Source organism: Microtus oregoni, unplaced genomic scaffold (genome assembly GCF_018167655.1).
Source record: "Microtus oregoni isolate MIOR12 unplaced genomic scaffold, Mior012 000029F_ref0000214, whole genome shotgun sequence".
Classification (NCBI taxonomy): Eukaryota; Metazoa; Chordata; class Mammalia; order Rodentia; family Cricetidae; genus Microtus; species Microtus oregoni.
Genome location: NW_024543088.1, coordinates 15,765,007 through 15,784,172, shown reverse-complemented (window position 1 = coordinate 15,784,172; position 19,166 = coordinate 15,765,007). Strand labels below are relative to the sequence as shown.

General features: G+C 41.7%; 1 pseudogene; it reads left to right on the top strand.

Annotated features, from left to right (window-relative positions):
• Positions 1-16,602, top strand: part of LOC121464695 — a 49,155-nt pseudogene extending 32,553 nt beyond the window's left edge.
• Positions 16,603-19,166: the final 2,564 nt, after the last annotated feature.

The following is a 19,166-nucleotide window of genomic DNA, read 5'->3' as shown; positions in this document are numbered from 1 at the left end:
ATTGTAAAGGCTGCTAAGTTAAACCAACAAAAAGGTATCTTGACTTTAAAATTTGAGTCTAAGGATATGTTGCTTTGAAAAAGAGGTTCTGCTTTTGTTTCTACAGAGGATGAGAACCTATGGAATCCTTCTAGACAAATGTGGTTTGATGGACCAAGACCCCTTTGAAACATTTCCTTGAATACCCCCAAAAATTACTTTGCCCAATAAACAGCAGGAAGAAGTTTCAACAGAACTACGCCCATATTCTCAAATATTGTCTATAATCGTTTTTTTACATTTAAAAAGATGTTATGCTATAGAAATATGCATTGATGTGGATCTTTGTTTATTGATACAAATTTAAGATCATTTTTGTTATACTGTGTATATGTATATGTATTTCTAATCTTGATTAAGGTATTATGTTTGTTCAGCTCATTTAAAAAATGTAATGTATTGGAGCAATGGACTGAGCTCCCAAGGTCCAAATGAGGAACAGAAGGAGGGAGAACATGAGCAAGGAAGTCAAGACTGCGAGGGGGGCACCCACCCACTGAGATGGTGGGGCTGATCTATTAGGAGATCACTAAGACCAGCTGGACTGGGACTGAAAATGCATGGGATAAAACCGGACTCATTGAATATGGTGGACAATGAGGACTGCTGAGAAGCCAAGGACAATGGCACTGAGTTTTGACCCTACTGCATGTACTGGCTTTGTGGGAGCCTAGCCAGTTTGGATGCTCACCTTCCTAGACCTGGATGGAGGGGGGGGGACCTTGGACTGCTCACAGGGCAGGGAACCCTGACAGCTCTTTGAACGGGAAAGGGAAGGGGAGGGGAATGGGGTGTGGGGAGTGGAGGGAAGGGGAGGGAAAAAGGAGGCGGGGAGGAGGAGGAAATTTTTAATTAAAAAAATTAATAAAAAAATTTTAATACAAAAATGTAATGTATAATTAAGAAATATAGGCTAATAGAAAATCATCTATAATAGTCAAGCTAGTTAGATTTTCTAGATGTACAGAGATGTATTTCAGATAAATAGGTATTTGTCAAACCTTTCAAAGACCACAGAATATGACATTTAAAATATTTTAAGCATTTAGAACTTATCATGATAAGGAGACACATCTGTTCCTGGCAGCACCAATCTACTTCAAGAAGAAGATGGGCATCGAAGAGGCTCCTTATGGAGTGGTTAGCCATTTGGGCAAGAAACTGCTCTTGCCTGGACTGCTTGAACTTGCCTAAAGGTGAGACAAACCTTCAGGGCTCCTGCTTCATGAAAGAGTCTGCCAGACATTCTGCCAGGACATTCTGCAGAAGAAAGTGACTGACAACTTCTAATTTAGGCAGAACTGTCTTTGAAATTTCCTGCTTCGTGGAAAAGCCGGACAGATACTATGGGCCTGTAGGCTGAAGATGGATGCCCCAATGGTACAGAAGAACTTTGGGTGACTGTCCAGGCAGTGAGATGTCTTTGCCATTTCTAGAGTTTTGGAAGTTGCTTTCAATGCACTTCCAGTTTACTTAGGTAATATTATATCCTTCTGGAGTCTCTGATGGAATTGTAGAATTGATAGTTATAGTTTTACTTAGTTATGATAAAAGATAAAGTAGATATACATACTGTAACTGTAATTCTTACTTGATACCTGTTTTGTTATATGTAATTTTACTATGTTGAAGATAAAGCCTTCCTTTTCATTTAAACAGAAAAGAGGATGTGATGAGGGATTCCCCTCTGTATGCTATGAATATCATTGGTTAACAAAGAAAGTGCTTTGGGCCTAGAGCAGAGCTATAGGGGAACAATCTAGGTAGGGGAAAACTAAACAGAATGCTGGAGTCAGAGAGAAGCCATGGAGCCACTTCCAGAGATAACGCTGGATGGAATCTTGCCAGCAAGCCACAGCCACATGGTGATACGCAGATTAATAGAAATGGGTTAAATTAAGATGTAAGAGTTAGCCAATAAGAAGCTAGAGTTAATGGGCCAAGCATCATTTTAAACAATACAGTTTCTGTGTAATTATTTTGGGGCTTAGCAGCTGGAAACTAACAAGTGGCCTGCTGCTACACTTATATTCTTTGGATGGATACCTTGCTCAGTCTAGATATAGTAGGGAAGGCTTTGGATCTTTCTCAAAGGAATGTGTCTTACCCTCTCTGAAGAGTGGATGGGGGTGGATTTGGGGGTTATGTGGAGGCAATGGGAGGAGGGCAGGATGTGGGAACTTGGATTGGTATGTTTAATAAAAAAGATAGTTTGTGGACTTAAAAAGAAGCTTTGAGAGACGCACAGAGGCAGAGCGGCGGCGGCCAGATGTGGCGGAGCAACACCGCATACAGGAAGAGGCTTTCGGGGACCAGCGCAGCGGCAGACCCAAGCGGCGGGGACAGGCGTGCAATAAGGAGAGCAGATCGCCCTACTACAATTGAATCAAAGAGGTAGGCCTTTGGTTGGCCAGGTCACTGGCACAAGGGGAGCCTGGTCCTGTCCTGAAGATCCTTCGGAGGGGTGAGAGGGTTCTTGGCCTGCAGCAGGAACCACGAAAGAGAGTGAGGGCATTTTGTAAGCGGAGCCCTTGGCCAGCAGGGAAACCTGATCCGGTCTTTAAAGGACCCATTGGATAGGATCAATAGGAGGAGATGGGCAGGCGCCAAGGCAAGAATTCACCCAATAATCTGAAAAACAACATGAAAACATCAGAACCCAATGATCTTACAACAGAAGTATTTGAACAACCTAACACAGAAGAAGTGGAAAAAATCGACTTTATGAAGATAATAGAGTCCCTTAAACAACATGTAAAAAATGCCCTTATAGAAATGGATGAGAAGTATAACAAAAAGTTTGAAGAAATGAGTAAATACGTACATGATACCCTGGGAAACCAAGAAAAAACCATCAAACAGGTAATGGAAACAGTTCAAGAATTGAAAACTGAAATGAAGGCAAAGAAGAAAATACAAACTGAGGACCAGCTGGATATGGAAAATCTAGGCCAACGAGCAGAGTCTACAGAAACAAGCATAATCAATAGAATACAAGAGCTAGAAGAAAGACTCTCAGATGCTGAGGACACCATAGAGAAAATAAACGAACAGATCAAAGAAAACAGCAAAGCCAACAAATTCTCAACACAAAACATTCAGGAACTATGGGACACAATAAAAAAACCAAACCTAAGAATAATAGGAATAGAAGAAGGAGAAGAGTCACAGCTCAAAGGCCCAGAAAATATTTTCAACAAAATTATGGAAGAAAACTTTCCCAACTTAAAGAAAGATATTCATTTAAATATTCAAGAAGCATACAGAACACCAAACAGACTGGATCAAAGAAAAACATCTCCTCGCCATATAATAATCAAAACACAAAATATACAGGTTAAAGAAAGAATATTAAGAGCTGCAAAAGAAAAAGGGCAAGTAACTTATAAAGGTAAACCAATCAGACTTACACCTGACTTCTCGATGGAAACTATGAAAGCCAGAAGGTCCTGGATAGAGGTTCTGCAGAAGCTAAGAGACCATGGATGCAAACCCAAACTACTATACCCAGCCAAGCTATCGTTCATTATCAATGGAGAAAACAAGACATTCCAGGATAAGAACAAATTTAAACAATATGTAGCCACAAATCCAGCCCTACAGAAAGTAATAGAAGGAAAATCGCAACCCAAGGAATCCAACACTACCAACACTGCCTACAATAACCCAGGCATCTAATGACCCTTCACGAGCACATCTCAAAGAAGGGAGACACACAATCTCTACTACCAAAAGCAATAAGAATAACCGGAGTAAACAACCACTGGTCATTAATATCACTTAATATTAATGGGCTCAATTCACCTATAAAAAGGCACAGGCTAAAAGATTGGATACGAAAACAGGATCCAACATTTTGCTGTTTGCAAGAAACACATCTCAACCACAAAGACAGGCACCTACTCAGAGTAAAGGGTTGGGAAAAGGTGTTTCAAGCAAATGGTCCTAAGAAAAAAGCAGGTGTGGCCATACTAATTTCTAACAAAACTGACTTCAAACTAAAATCAATCAGAAGAGATGGAGACGGTCACTTTATACTCATAAAAGGAACAATTCATCAGGAGGACGTCTCAATCCTGAATATATACGCCCCCAATATAAAAGCACCTACTTATGTAAAAGAAATATTACTAGAACTCAAGGCAGACATCAAACCACACACACTAGTAGTAGGAGACTTCAACACACCTCTCTCTCCAAGGGACAGGTCAATCAGACAGAAACCTAATAGAGAATTAAGAGAATTATTGGAGGTAATGAAGCAAATGGACTTAACAGACATCTATAGAACATTCCACCCAAAGAGGAAAGAATATACCTTCTTCTCTGCAGCTCATGGAACCTTCTCAAAAATTGACCACATACTCGGAAACAAAGGAAACCTCCACAGATACAAAAAAATATCAGTGTCCACCTGTGTCTTATCAGATCATCACGGATTAAAGTTAGAAGGCAACAACCACGCTGCCCCCAAAAAACCGACAAACTCATGGAAACTGAACAGTCAACTACTGAACCACACCTGGGTCAAGGAAGAAATCAAGAAAGAAATTAAAGTCTTCCTTGAATTTAATGAAAATAAAGGGACAACATACTCAAAACTATGGGACACAATGAAAGCAGTGCTAAGAGGAAAGTTCATAGCACTAAGTGCCCACTTAAAGAAAACGGAGAATGCATACATTGGGGACTTAAAAACACACCTGAAAGCTCTAGAAAAAAAAGAAGCAGACGCGCCCAGGAGAAGTAGAAGACTGGAAATAATAAAACTGAGGGCTGAAATCAACAAAATAGAAACACAGAAAACAGTCCAAAGAATCAATGAAACAAAAAGCTGGTTCTTGGAGAAAATCAACAAGATCGACAAACCCCTATCCAAACTAATTAAACGACAGAGAGAGAACACGCAAATAAATAAGATCAGAAATGAAAAGGGGGACATAACCACAGACACAGAGGAAATTCAGAGAATCATTAGATCTTACTACAAAAGCCTGTATGCCACAAAACTGGAAAATACAAAAGAAATGGACATTTTTTTAAATAAGTATCATATACCAAAGCTAAACCAAGACCAGGTGAATGATCTAAATAGACCGGTTTCTCGCGAAGAATTAGAAATGGTTATCAAAAATCTCCCTTCGAAAAAAAGCCCAGGACCAGATGGTTTCAATGCAGAATTCTACCAGAACTTCCAAGAAGAACTAATACCTATACTCCTTAATGTATTTCACAATATAGAATCAGAAGAGTCATTGCCAAATTCCTTTTATGAAGCTACAGTTACCCTGATACCAAAACCACAAAAAGACCCAACCAAGAAAGAGAATTACAGACCGATCTCACTCATGAACATCGACGCAAAAATTTTCAATAAAATACTGGCAAACCGAATCCAAGAACACATAAGAAAAATTATCCATTATGATCAAGTAGGCTTCATCCCAGAGATGCAGGGCTGGTTCAACATACGCAAATCTATCAATGTAATCCACCATATAAATAAACTGAAAGAAAAAAACCATATGATCATTTCACTAGATGCTGAAAAAGCATTTGACAAAATTCAACACCCCTTTATGATAAAGGTCTTGGAGAGAATAGGGATACAAGGGTCCTACCTAAATATAATAAAAGCTATTTACAGCAAGCCAACAGCTAACATTAAATTAAATGGAGAAAAACTCAAAGCCATCCCACTAAAATCAGGAACACGACAAGGATGTCCACTCTCTCCATACCTCTTCAATATAGTGCTTGAAATTCTAGCAATAGCAATAAGACAACATAAGGAGATCAAGGGGATTCGTATTGGAAAGGAAGAAGTTAAGCTTTCGTTATTTGCAGATGATATGATAGTGTACATAAGCGACCCCCAAAACTCCACCAAAAAACTTTTACAGCTGATAAACAGCTTTAGTAATGTGGCAGGATACAAGATCAACTCCAAAAAATCAGTTGCCTTCCTATACACTAAGGATAAGGAAGCAGAGAGGGAAATCAGAGAAACATCACCTTTCACGATAGCCACAAATAGCATAAAATACCTTGGGGTAACCCTGACCAAGGAAGTGAAAGATCTACTTGACAAGAACTATAAGTCCTTGAAGAAAGAAATTGAAGAAGACACCAGAAAATGGAAAGACCTCCCTTGCTCTTGGATTGGGAGGATCAACATAGTAAAAATGGCAATTCTACCAAAAGCAATCTATAGATTCAATGCAATCCCCATCAAAATCCCATCAAAATTCTTCACAGATCTGGAGAAGACAATAATCAACTTTATATGGAAAAACAAAAAACCCAGGATAGCCAAAACAATCTTATACAATAAAGGATTTTCTGGAGGCATTACCATCCCTGACTTCAAACTCTATTACAGAGCTACAGTATTGAAAACAGCTTGGTATTGGCATAAAAACAGAGAAGTCGACCAATGGAATCGAATAGAAGACCCTGACATTAACCCACAAACCTATGAACACCTGATCTTCGATAAAGGAGCTAAAAGTATACAATGGAAAAAAGAGAGCATCTTCAACAAATGGTGCTGGCAAAACTGGATGTCAATCTGTAGAAGAATGAAAATAGATCCATATCTATCACCATGCACAAAACTCAAATCCAAATGGATTAAAGACCTCAATATCAGTCCGAACACACTGAACCTGATAGAAGAGAAAGTGGGAAGTACTCTACAGCACATGGGCACAGGAGACCACTTCCTATGTATAACCCCAGCAGCACAGACACTAAGGGCATCATTGAATAAATGGGACTTCCTGAGGCTGAGAAGCTTCTGTAAAGCAAAGGACACTGTCACTAAGACAAAAAGACAACCCACTGACTGGGAGAAGATCTTCACCAACCCTGCAACTGACAAAGGTTTGATCTCCAAAATATATAAAGAACTCAAGAAACTAGACCGTAAAAGGCTAATCAACCCAATTATAAAATGGGGCACTGATCTGAACAGAGAATTCTCAACAGAAGAACTTCAAATGGCCAAAAGACACTTAAGGTCATGCTCAACTTCCTTAGCGATCAGGGAAATGCAAATCAAGACAACTTTAAGATACCACCTTACACCTGTCAGAATGGCTAAAATAAAAAACACCAATGATAGCCTTTGCTGGAGAGGTTGTGGAGAAAGGGGTACACTCACCCATTGCTGGTGGGAATGCAAACTTGTGCAACCACTCTGGAAAGCAGTGTTTTGGTTTCTCAGGAAATTCGGGATCAACCTACCCCTGGATCCAGCAATACCACTCTTGGGAATATACCCAAGAGAGGCCCTATCATACAACAAAAGTATATGCTCAACTATGTTCATGGCAGCATTGTTTGTAATAGCCAGAACCTGGAAACAACCTAGATGCCCTTCAACGGAAGAATGGATGAAGAAAGTATGGAATATATACATATTAGAGTATTACTCAGCAGTAAAAAACAAGGACTTCTTGAATTTTGCATACAAATGGATGGAAATAGAAAACACTATCCTGAGTGAGGTAAGCCAGACCCAAAAAGAGGAACATGGGATGTACTCACTCATATTTGGTTTCTAGCCATAAATAAAGGATATTGAGCTTATAATTCATGTTCCTAGAGAAGCTAAATAAGGTGAATCCAAAGACAAACACATAGGCATCCTCAGGAATATTAACCTTCATCAGGCAATGAAAGGAGACAGAGACAGAGACCCACACGGGAGCACCGGACAGAAATCTCAAGGTCCAAATCAGGAGCAGAAGGAGACGGAGCACGAGCAAGGAACTCAGGACCACGAGGGGTGCACCCACACACTAAGACAATGGGGATGTTCTATTGGGATCTCACCAAGGCCAGCTGGCCTAGGTTTGAAAAAGCATGGAATAAATCCGGACTAGCTGAACATAGCGGACAATGAGGAATACTGAGAATTCAAGAACAATTGCAGTGGGTTTTTGATCCTACTGCACGTACTGGCTTTGTGGGAGCCTAGGCAGTTTGAATGCTCACCTTACGAGACCTGGATAGAGGTGGGCAGTCCTTGGGCTTCCCACAGGTCAGGGAACCCTGATTGCTCTTCGAGCAGATGAGGGAGGGGGACTTGATCGGGGGAGGGGGAGGGAAATGGGAAGCGGTTGTGGGGACGAGGCAGAAATCCTTAATAAATAAATAAATTAAAAAAAAAGATAGTTTGTTTTATTTATAAAAAATAAAATAATAAAAAAGAAACACAACTCAGCTTGATAGATATTACTTTGTTCTTAAGTTTTTCTGCATCAAAGTCATGGACCTGGTGTCACACCAGGTGAATCCCAAAAAGATGAAGAGAATTGCTCCAGCTGCTGCGGCTGAGAACACCGAGCTTTGTCAGTTTCTATATTCTTGGTTATTTTCATCACAAGTATTAAAGAAATGTAAATAGAGATGATCCATTGTCAAGCACTAGCAATTTCCGTGAATGAGGACATTGGAAAAATAAGACAGTACACCTGGGGACAGTTAAGATTGAGTTTCCAGGGAAAGTTGTGGAAGAACTTCCTGCAATTCACTACTGGGTCCAGGAGTCATAGCAAAGCAGGCTTATTTTGTAAGTTCAAAATTTTTCTTTTCATTTTAGTGTGCTGACAAGGAGGGTGTGCCTAGGACATTTGCATGTGTCTGGACTGTTGGTATGTGGGGGAGCAGGTACATGTGGAGGCCTGAGGTGGACATTGGGAGCCATCCTTGACTGTTCTTGCATTTGAGTCCCTGAGTCACAGTTTCTCAATCAAATCCAGAGCTCACCAATTGGCCAGTCTTTCTACTTAGCCTGCTCTAGGATCTACTGTCTCTACTTTCCAAGGATATACTTTTACACATGCAACTGTATACACACAAAAGACATTAAAATAAGCATAACATTCAATGGGAATAACTACATGCATAGGGACGTGTAAAGCCATTACCTTATGCATTCATTAGTCAACAGGCATCTTGCTGCTTCTGTTTCCCAGCTATTGTGAGCCCAGCAGCAATGAACATGGATGAATAGATACCTCTGTAGTAGATTATAGAGAGCTCTGTGTAGCTCCCAGGAGTAGTATACCTGGGTGGGGATATTTCTGATAAAGGCATCAAAGAGGATGGTCATGCTAAGAATGGACCCATGCTTTCCACTCTGGGTTTCTAAATGTCTCATTGCTCTGAAAACTTGTCCACTTTATCCTATATTTAATCCTCAGCTGCCTTCCGGCAGCTCATCTGGTGACAGTCACTACTTCTCTTTTTTTCTTCCTGGTTGAAAATAGGTTCAAGGGGTGATAAAAAAAAAGGAGTGGCAAAGAAAAACTGCTCCCCAGAATTTCTACACATTGTTGGACAGCAGTGACCATGGGCGACTCCAAGGAAGAGAGAGAAAAACATTTATGCTCCTTGGGTGAGGCTGACCTAGGATTCAGCGCTCAGGAACAGTTGAGAGAGGCAGCTCAGGTTTCAGCCTTCCCAGGCTCTGACAGTTGATCCATTCAGAGATGGAGCTTGTGACCAGGAGCACCAGCAATTTCTAAGAAACTTTAAACTACAGTCTACTCATGGCTTCAAGAGCTTTTGAAGTAGACAAGTGTTTAGGAGGTACTGAGGAGAGGACAGAAGTGGTAGTCCTTAGTCCTGGGGCCAGGGAGACAGAGTTTGTGGATCCCTGGGTTCTGGGAAGATTGGGGCTGCTGGTCTATATTCTTATGTCTGGGAACAGAAACTGTGACATTGGAAAGAAGGGTTTTGAAGACATAAACTTTTTAAGAACATTGAGTCTGAAAACCTGGAATCCTGGATCCTATGAAGGTGGAACTGACGGTCTAGGTTTCTGTCATAAAGAGCAGAGGGTTAGAAGCTGTTTTACTGGCTCCTACAAAGGAGGAGGTTGAGTACTTGATTCCTGGTTCTGAGAGAGGTGAAGGGTGAATCTGACCTCCTGTGTCTTGGGAAAGTGGAGTCTAGGAGGTGAAGTACTGTTTAGATGAGGTGTATACTGGGAAACAGGAATCCTCAGCCCTATGGGGTAAAAGAGGGTACTGAATGCCCCAGTCATAAGAAATAGAGCTGAGGTCTGTAGTCCTGATTCTGTGAAAGTGGCACCTGGGAGCTGATCTCCTGGGAGCTGATCTATTTCACGAAGTAGTAGGGAGTGAGGATCTTCGCTATTGTTGCCAGAGAGTTTGAAACTGGAGGATTGAAATGCAGGGTCCTGTGACAGCTGAGGCTGGAAACAGACATCTGATGCTCCTATGGCAGATGATGGACAGGAAAGCATAGGCAGTGGAAGAATGACCGAGAGTCTGTAATCCTGTGTTCAGAAAGGGAAAGAGAGGACTAGACTATCCCGGTTCAGGGTGACTAGGGACAATGGCCTGATGGAGAACTCAACTCTCTTTCCTCAGGGTGTCGGGACTGCAATCCTTTCTTCCCTACACTGCAGCTCATCTCCCTCGTGCTCTTGGCTGCTCTACTCGCGGCTTTCCTTGTCAAAGGTCAGGAAACTTCAAGTTTGGGGCTTTTCCCTCTAACCTTTCACCTTTGGGGTGGTGACACCGAAGCTGTGACTGAGGTCTTACACACCTTCCAGGAGCTAGTCATGGGTCTTCTCACGACTCCTGTTTGGTAGGAAGGAAGTAGAGTCACTGGCATGCTCTGATTCCATTTGCCTTGTGGTTCATACTTCCCTGGGCATCAGGAAGATGGTTTCAAATAAGATGGTGGGACTCAGCATGATGTTTCTGGGAATCCAGTACATTTTAATTAGATCATGGTCTCCTCTGCCTTTAAATTTTATTATTTGAGAATTTCATACATGAATATAATGTTTTGATCTAGTCCACTACCTCCTCCCTGCCCTTCAACTCCTCCCCTGTGCTCCACCACTTTTCCCTCCCAACCTCATGCTCCTTTGTTTTCATACTCCACTAAGTCCACTTCCTGCTATCCATATACATGGGTATAAGACCATCTACTGAAGCATGAGTAATGAGTAGGCTCTAGGGGTCAAAGAGAACTGCTTTCCCTCCCACAGCAGCCATCCATTACTGACAGTTATTCACCAGGGTTGAGGATTCATGTGTCCCTTCTCCATCTATTTTTGGATGTTTTCTGCCTCAGCTTGTGCAGGTTTGAGCCACAGTCACAGCACTGTGAGTTCGTGTGAGCAGCAGCCTGTCGGGTCCAGAAAATACAGTTAATACAATTTTGTAGCGGTCCTTCACTGCCTCTAGCTGTTACAATCTTTCTGCCCCTTCCATGATGATCCCTGAGCTTGCAGGAAAGGGTTTGTTAGAGATGTCCCAGCTGTGATGAGATCTTCATAGGATCGTATTCTTTGAACACTGAGCCTGTGTGAGTGTCTATGTCAATCACAAAGAACTGCAGAAAAGAGCTTCCTGGTAAGTACTGGGAGCTTCTGGTCACTCTAAAGGCTGGACCCCACAGCCTGAAGCAATCAGACCTAACTCCTAATTGCTCTCCTTCTCTGGGTCAGAATGTTAAACAGCAAACAGCATCTGTGTGTGGTTTAACAGCCTCCAGTGTGTGGTACCTGGCTCCTCTGTGCTCTTTGTCACCTATGCTATGTTGAACAAATCCTGTGCTGTGACCCTTCCTGTGACTCCCTGGAAGTGGAAGAAAGTCAGATATTTCCTGTATTTGGAGAATTTACCTGAAGGTTGCTGTGATCTTGCCCGGCCATCTTTTCATGAAAGCTCTCTCTCTTACACTTACTTGAAACTCTTTTAAAGGTGAAGGGAAGCCTTCCTTTTGCTTTAAGTACCTGTTACATTGCTTTTTTCCATATAGTAGTGTTTTCTTTCTAATATTCTGGTTATAGTCTTGAGATTATATACCTCTAAATATATACAGAGTTTATATACCTCTGATAGAACTAATCACTGAAAGCTGATTTTGCGTCATCTCCTTTACTGAACCAATAGCTTTTCCTCTCATCACCATTTAATGTTTTCATCTTCACTTTCTTGACACAGGCTCTGAAGTTCATAGCTTCCAGGAGCAGGAGCAGGAAAAGCAACGCATACACCAGGAACTGGAACAGTTGAAGGCTGGACTAGGTCAGTGACCAGAAAATGGATCTTCAAGAGTATGACAAGGTTTCCTTGTGGTATGAAGTGACTTTAGAGACTGGACCTCCAGTCCCTCAGCTTCTCTATCTGTTGATTGGGAACACAGAGTAACATTAAAGCCAGCACTCACTAGACACACGGGGCAGTGCACACAGAAGACAATCAACTGAACCAGGCTCCTGACTCTGTTGTGACATTTAAAGTCCCTGCTAACTATTCTATGTAGTTATGTGATGTGGTCACGGCTTCTGGGTTACCCTGGAGGGAAAAGACTCAGGGAGTTAAGAGGGGAATGGCTGTGTCTGGGGAGACTGCTCAGTGAGTCCAGTGCTTACTCAGCAATCATGAGGACCTTGGTTTGGATCCCTCACACTCACGTAGAAGCTGAGTATAGACGCACACACCTATAACTCAGGAATGCTGGGAAGATAGGCAGATTCCAGGGCTTGCTTGATAGTTTGACCAAAACAGGAGGCTCTAGGTTCAGTGAGAGAACCCGTTTCAAAGAAAGGATGGATGGAAGGAAGGAAGGAACAAAAGAAGAAAGGGAAGGGAGGACAGAGAGGAAGGGGTGGGGAAGCCATGCATAAATACATAGACACACTGACTGATAGTAACTTGTTTCACTCAAAATGCTAGAACAATAGTCCATAAAGTTGGCAGGGTCATTTTGATAGGAGTTGCATCATTTTGACAGGAGGAGTAAGAAGGGAGAGAGCAATAGATTTGATCAAAAGAATTGAATGTATACAGATATGTTTGCAATAACAGTCAGCTCCATGAATTTCAAGGAGAATGGAGAGGGATACTTAAGTTTGTTTGGAGGGTGAAAAGGGAAGGGAGGAATGTTACAATGAAATTATAATCTCAAAGTTAACAAGCCAAAAATTGTATTTTCATGTATCAAATGTTCAAAATTAAATAAATAACACATTTTTAATTAAAATTTTTGATTAAAATGTAATTATGTAATTTTCCTCCCTCTTATTGTCACCCATTCTCATGACATCCCCTATCTCTCTCATATTGATTTTTTTCTTTAATTTTTTTTATTTCATACATGTAAGACATTTTAAAAAACAAAGAGAGCAATGTGGGAAGATGTCCAAGAAGCACTTCAACCTCTACTTGACACCCAACGGAGCACTGCACACACTTGCATGCACACTTGTGCACACACACGAATGGCACACACAAGGAAAGATAAAGGAACTTACTTCCTCATATCCATTTTCAAGGGAGGGCGCCAACTCTCCAGGGCCTGAAGGCTGATGCATGGATACCTCTATGTGTCCAACTTTAACCATTGCCTCAACAGACCGCCTGTGCCGCCTCTGCCCTTGGGACTGGACCCTCTTCCAAGGAAACTGTTACTTCTTCTCCACATTCCAGCAGACCTGGATGGAATCTGTCACTGCCTGCCAGGAAGTAGGGGCCCAACTCGTTGTCATCAAGAATGATAAGGAACAGGTCTGTTGAGCTGCGACTTTGCACTTGTGTGGGCATGACTCTAGCTAGATAGAAATTTTCAGATGCGTGTTCTTTACTACACTTGAAAAGGGAAGATAACGTGGCTATGGATAGGGAGGGGCTGGTCTAAGAATGTGCACCCGGATTAAATACAAGTGGTAACAATGATGCATGCTTTAGGGAACACTTAATATGAAGGGAACACATTTTGAGTGCTGGCCACTTTAACAAGTACTTTTGTAGGTATTCAAAGCCCTGATCTGGGTCCTGTAGGGATGACTTGGCAGGTAAAAGTTGTTACCAAGCCCAGAGACCTGAATTGAATCTCTGAGACCCACATGATAGGAAGAGAACCATTTCCTACAAGTTGCCCTCTGCTTACACACACACACACACACACACACACACACACACACACACACACACACATGCGTGCACACGAGCAAAGTTTATTACTCTGAAAAGATAATCCCTAGAGATGTCCAGAACCTAGGAAACATCAGATTTTATGTTTGGGAAGCTGATAGCAAATTTCATATCATATTATTTTAGTTCAACATAGCATATGAGAACAAGGTGGGGAGCAGATGCCAAAAATCAGGATCTGTCAAGTCACAAAACACATTGTTTCTTAATTTTCTGTCTCAGAGAGAACTTGTGTGAGATTGGACCTGATCTCTTCATATCTGTGCCTGTGCATGTGTGTGTGCATATATCTAAGCATATATGTGGGTTTGTTGATACACTAGAATGGTGAAGGTCTGACTGCATGCAGAACTATGGGCTTGGAGACTGAGAGAACAAAAGTATAAAATGACAGAAGAACCCCATTGTGACTTCTCTTTTACCCCCCAGAGCTTCCTGCAGCAGTCTGCTAAGAAGAAAGGTGATACCTGGATGGGGCTTTCAGACTTAAAAAAGGAAGGCAAATGGCGGTGGGTGGATGATTCATCACTGAAAATGAGGTAATACAGTGTGTTGGGGATGAAACTATGCTCCAAGAAGTAGTTGTAGTTCCTCCCTACTCCTTGGTCTCTAAGGCATGACAGTTTGCTTATTAGGGCTTATATCTAGATGAGTTCAGAGATGACTTTTCAGTTCCACCACCTGATCTGCAGGAGGAGTTAACAGTGCGGTAGACATTGCAGGAGTTCTTCCCAATGAGAGTGTGAATAGTTTCTATTCACTGGAGGGATAGCTGGAAACTCAGGTGAGGATACAATGGCCTCCGCCAACTCTTTCTAATACAACATGTGAACTGTCCACAAGAACAATCGACATGCAAGCAAAAACATCCGACTAAATAAAAATGGAGATTGTTTTTCTCAAAAGGTTTAGTTCTGAGGCAACAAATGATCTAATGCTGGGTACTCAAAGAATCTGAAAGATAGGCATATGCCTGCCTTCAAAATAGAGCTGTCTGATCTGAGCTTGTGGGAGCTCAAGACTCGAGACCAACATTTAGAGAGTCTGAATGGGATTGTCATAGACCCTTTGCATGTGAGTGACAGTTGTGTAGCTTGGTATGCTTGTGGGTCCCCTAACAGTGGGACCAGAATGTGTCCCTGGTGCATGAGCTGTCTTTTTGGAACCTAATCCCTGTAGTGGGATGCCTTATTCAGTCTTGATGCAGGGGAGAGGAGTTTGGTTGTTTGTCAACTTCATATGCCATGGTTTTTTTTTCTTTTTTTAAAAAATATTTATTTATTATGTGTACAATATTCTGTCTGCGTGTATGTCTGCAGGCCAGAAGAGGGCACCAGACTTCATTACAGATGGTTGTGAGCCACCATGTGGTTGCCGGGAATTGAACTCAAGACCTTTGGAAGAGCAGGCAATGCTCTTAACCACTGAGCCATCTCTCCAGCCCCCACTTTATATGCCATGTTGACTCCCATGGGAGGCCTTACCCTTACTGAGGAGTGTATGGGGGTGGGGTAGAAAGGAGGTATGGGGGAGTGAACAGGAGGAGAGGAAGAATGGGGAACTGTGGTTGGTCTGTTAAATAAATCAAAATTTAATAATAAAAAATATAAAAAATACAGCTTGTCATACTTTAAGATCCATGATATCATGAGAGCCACACAGGAGTTGCCCTGTACCGTGGAGAACATGAAAAGAAACAGACAGAAGCATGAAGGTTAATGCTTTTCTCTTGACGTCCATGGAAGGAAACGTGGAATATTGTAAACCGGGCTAGTTTGAAATGTCTGTAGGTGATGAGATGTTTTGATGCTCTATTTTCAGTATGAGGCATGCTTAGAGATTATCAGCAAATCACAGATAAGCAGAAGGCACTGGGCCTCTGATTGCCCCAGCTGGCACTTGCTTGTTAGGAGATCTCTGTTTATATTATGCTTAGAAAGTTATGGAGAAGTTGCTCTGTGACTGAGTCCATGAATCAGGGATAGTGGAGAGGGAATATCAAGGCCCAGAGTATTTGTTAGACAAGGATTAGAATTTGAGAAGGAGGCCATGGTAGACACTGGGAAAATTGTTCCATGCCGGAGGACTTAGATAATAAGGACTATAGGGGACAGAAAAATGAGGTAAGCACTGTAAAAACCACTGCTATGCATCAAATTTACATGGCAGCCATTCTTTGTCTCTTGTCTAAACTGACATCCTGATTCTGCAAAACAAGACATAAAATTGCCTCAACTTCACAATTTGAAGTATCTTGATTCTGTACTGCAGAATAAGGGTTTCTCATATGAGTAACTTAGGCATGCCATTAGGTTCTGGGTGAGTTATGGCTACCGTATGCACATGGGATAACATTCTATGTCAAAAGTTAGAAATATTGACAGCATATAGCTGGGACAGAGACTCATCTTATTTGGGAATTTTCATTTTCAGGAAATATTGGTCTCCAGGGGAACCCAGTGCCATACATGAAGAAGACTGTGTAGGGTTTTCAGAAAATGGGTAGGATGATAGCGGATGTTTCTTAGAGAAATTCTGGATCTGCAAGAAGCCAGCATCTCCCTGCTCTAGGTGAAATCTATCCACCTCCATAGTCATTGTATGTCTAACCTGTTTATCACTTAGTCAGATTTTAAGTACATTCATTTTAGTTCCTTCTGCCTTTCTATGGGTATTGGGCTCTCAACAATAGACCTGAACTCTACTTTTCCATACACCTTGTCCCCAAAGGTTTGGGCCACCTCTCTTCCCTCTCCCATGGCTACAGTTTGCTTAGGTTGAGACTATGGTTCTGACTCATATTTTCAACATTCTTCCTGGATAAAATTCTGGGTTACCATTATTAGTGGTTTGACCAAGAATGTTCCCCAGAGGTTCGCATATTTGAAACCTTGGTCTCCAGTAGGTGGTGTTGTTTGAGGAGTCTATGGAACCTTTAGCAGTTAGACCCCTGCTAGAGAAAGCACATCATTAGGGATAGGTTTTGGAGTTTACATTCTCACCTCACTTACTGTTCTCACTCTGTGTCTAGTGTGTAGATGGAAATATGATCAGCCAGCTTCCTGTTTCTGCTACCGTGCTTTACCTTCCCCTGCCTGTTACTGTGCCACTGTAACCATGATGAACTCTATCTCTTTGGAGCCATAAGCCAAAATAAACTCTTCCTTAGCTATAATGCTTTCTGTCTGGTATTTTATCATAGCATCAGAAAACTTTATCAATCAGATCAAATGCTTAAGAGATGAGAATCGGTACAAAGGAATGAGATGTATTGAGCATTTGGCTTCCTGGAACGTACAGCGTTTTCACCACCTAAGGTTGATCTTGGGGAACCCAAATATGCTAATGTCTTTTATTAGATGAGGAAGGAGTTATAGGGAAAGCATAAGCAGTATCTGCAACACGTTTCCTTTGTCCTCCTAACTGGAGTGTTTTGAAGTTTATCCTGACAATATATATCTATATCTATAATACATATTTAGTTTTCTTTAAACAAATATGTTACTTTTCAGAAAGTTAAAACATGGCAGCTACTCATAAGCCCTTCATACATGAAGTTTAGGAATAGACTAGAGAAGGCATTAAAAAAGTATTCTTACAATGATCAGCAGTGAATTCAGAGGCTGATAATTGTCAAAGATGCTGAGAATAAGAGATAGTTGAGGGCTCGACCCTAACAAGACCTATAGGCATCCCCTTCTAAAACTCAGGTAATATTTCAGGAGATGGTATAGAAAGCATGGAAGAGACAGAAGAAGGTAGGGTCAAAGGCTCCACAATGCCATTCTATGGGACCCATACAATATTGTAATCTTTAACTCACAACAACAGTTTCCTGTACTAGACCCATGCAAGACTTGCCATGTCAGTCAAGAAATGTGCAGGTGCTAACATGGCCCTATGCATTACCTCAGATCAGCCATTAATAGATTCTGAGACAGGAAAATCATTGTCTCTGGTTGTGTACCCACTGCTGAGCCCATAAAATCCAGTGGAGAGTACCAGTCAGAGAGTCACACAAATGATCCTGGCTAAATTCAGTATGTCATTGAAGTGGACAGAGGTGGTAGGGAGATGGAAGAGACTGAAAATGAGAGGGGTCAGTATGTACTTTATACATGTGGTGAATTGGAACAAATTTAATTAATAGTTACAAAAGAAAGCCATCAGGGACTGGAGAGATGATTCAGTAGTCAAGAGCTTATTCCTCTTGAAGAGGACCTAAGATTTGTCATAAGTACCCATATTGGGTGGTCCCACATAAACTGTAACTTCAGTTCCAGAAGATGAACACCCTCTTATGATGGCTTCAGGCATCCATGGGCACATGGTGCTCATAAACTCATACAGACAACAGACACACATACTTACACATGAATAGGAAGGAAGGAAGTGAGGGAGAGAGGAAGTCACCAGATGTTTTAGGCTCTGAAGGTCTAAAGAGAGATTATTTAGTAGTGAGCTTCTTAATCGTTTAGGCCTCAAGTTATTTCATTTTGCCACATTATGAATAAAATTTCTGGGAGACTTTTTGTTTCCTTTTCAGATTATTTGACTCTCCTTGGTCCATGTGTCAACTGTGAAGGCTTGTTCTCTGTGTTCAGAAATCCTACTGACACTGTTAAGAGGCTCTAACTGGGGACCAGTGTTTCCATTTCCAGAATATATAAAAATGCCCACTGCTTCTCATGAGACGCCAGTGACAAACTAAAGTACAGCTCCATAAAAGTGTAACTTTGGGGATCAGCGAGTGTGTTGGGCTTTCTTACATAGTGTGGGTGAAGGGTTATCCTAAGGAGTGTGGGTGACTTTAAAGTAGCTGTACCACTAAAGAGTCTCACCCCATCATGGTGGATGGCTTCCCACAGCTGCATAGACAGACTTTCCTCTCCAGTTAACCTCCTTCTGTCTGACATCTGCTAAGGCCTTGAGGCCACAAGCAGTTAGGTCTGCAATGCATGCAAAGGACTGAAAGGTGTGGCGAGAAGCTCATGAATCGTAGATGTGGGCCCAACAAATTCCCCAACCTCTCCATCTATGAAAGAATGTCAACAGCCAACAGACTTGAAGGTGAGGGTCTCTTTAAAGTTGTCACCTCTATTATGATGAAGATAGCAGCTGTTGCACTCTGAGTATGGT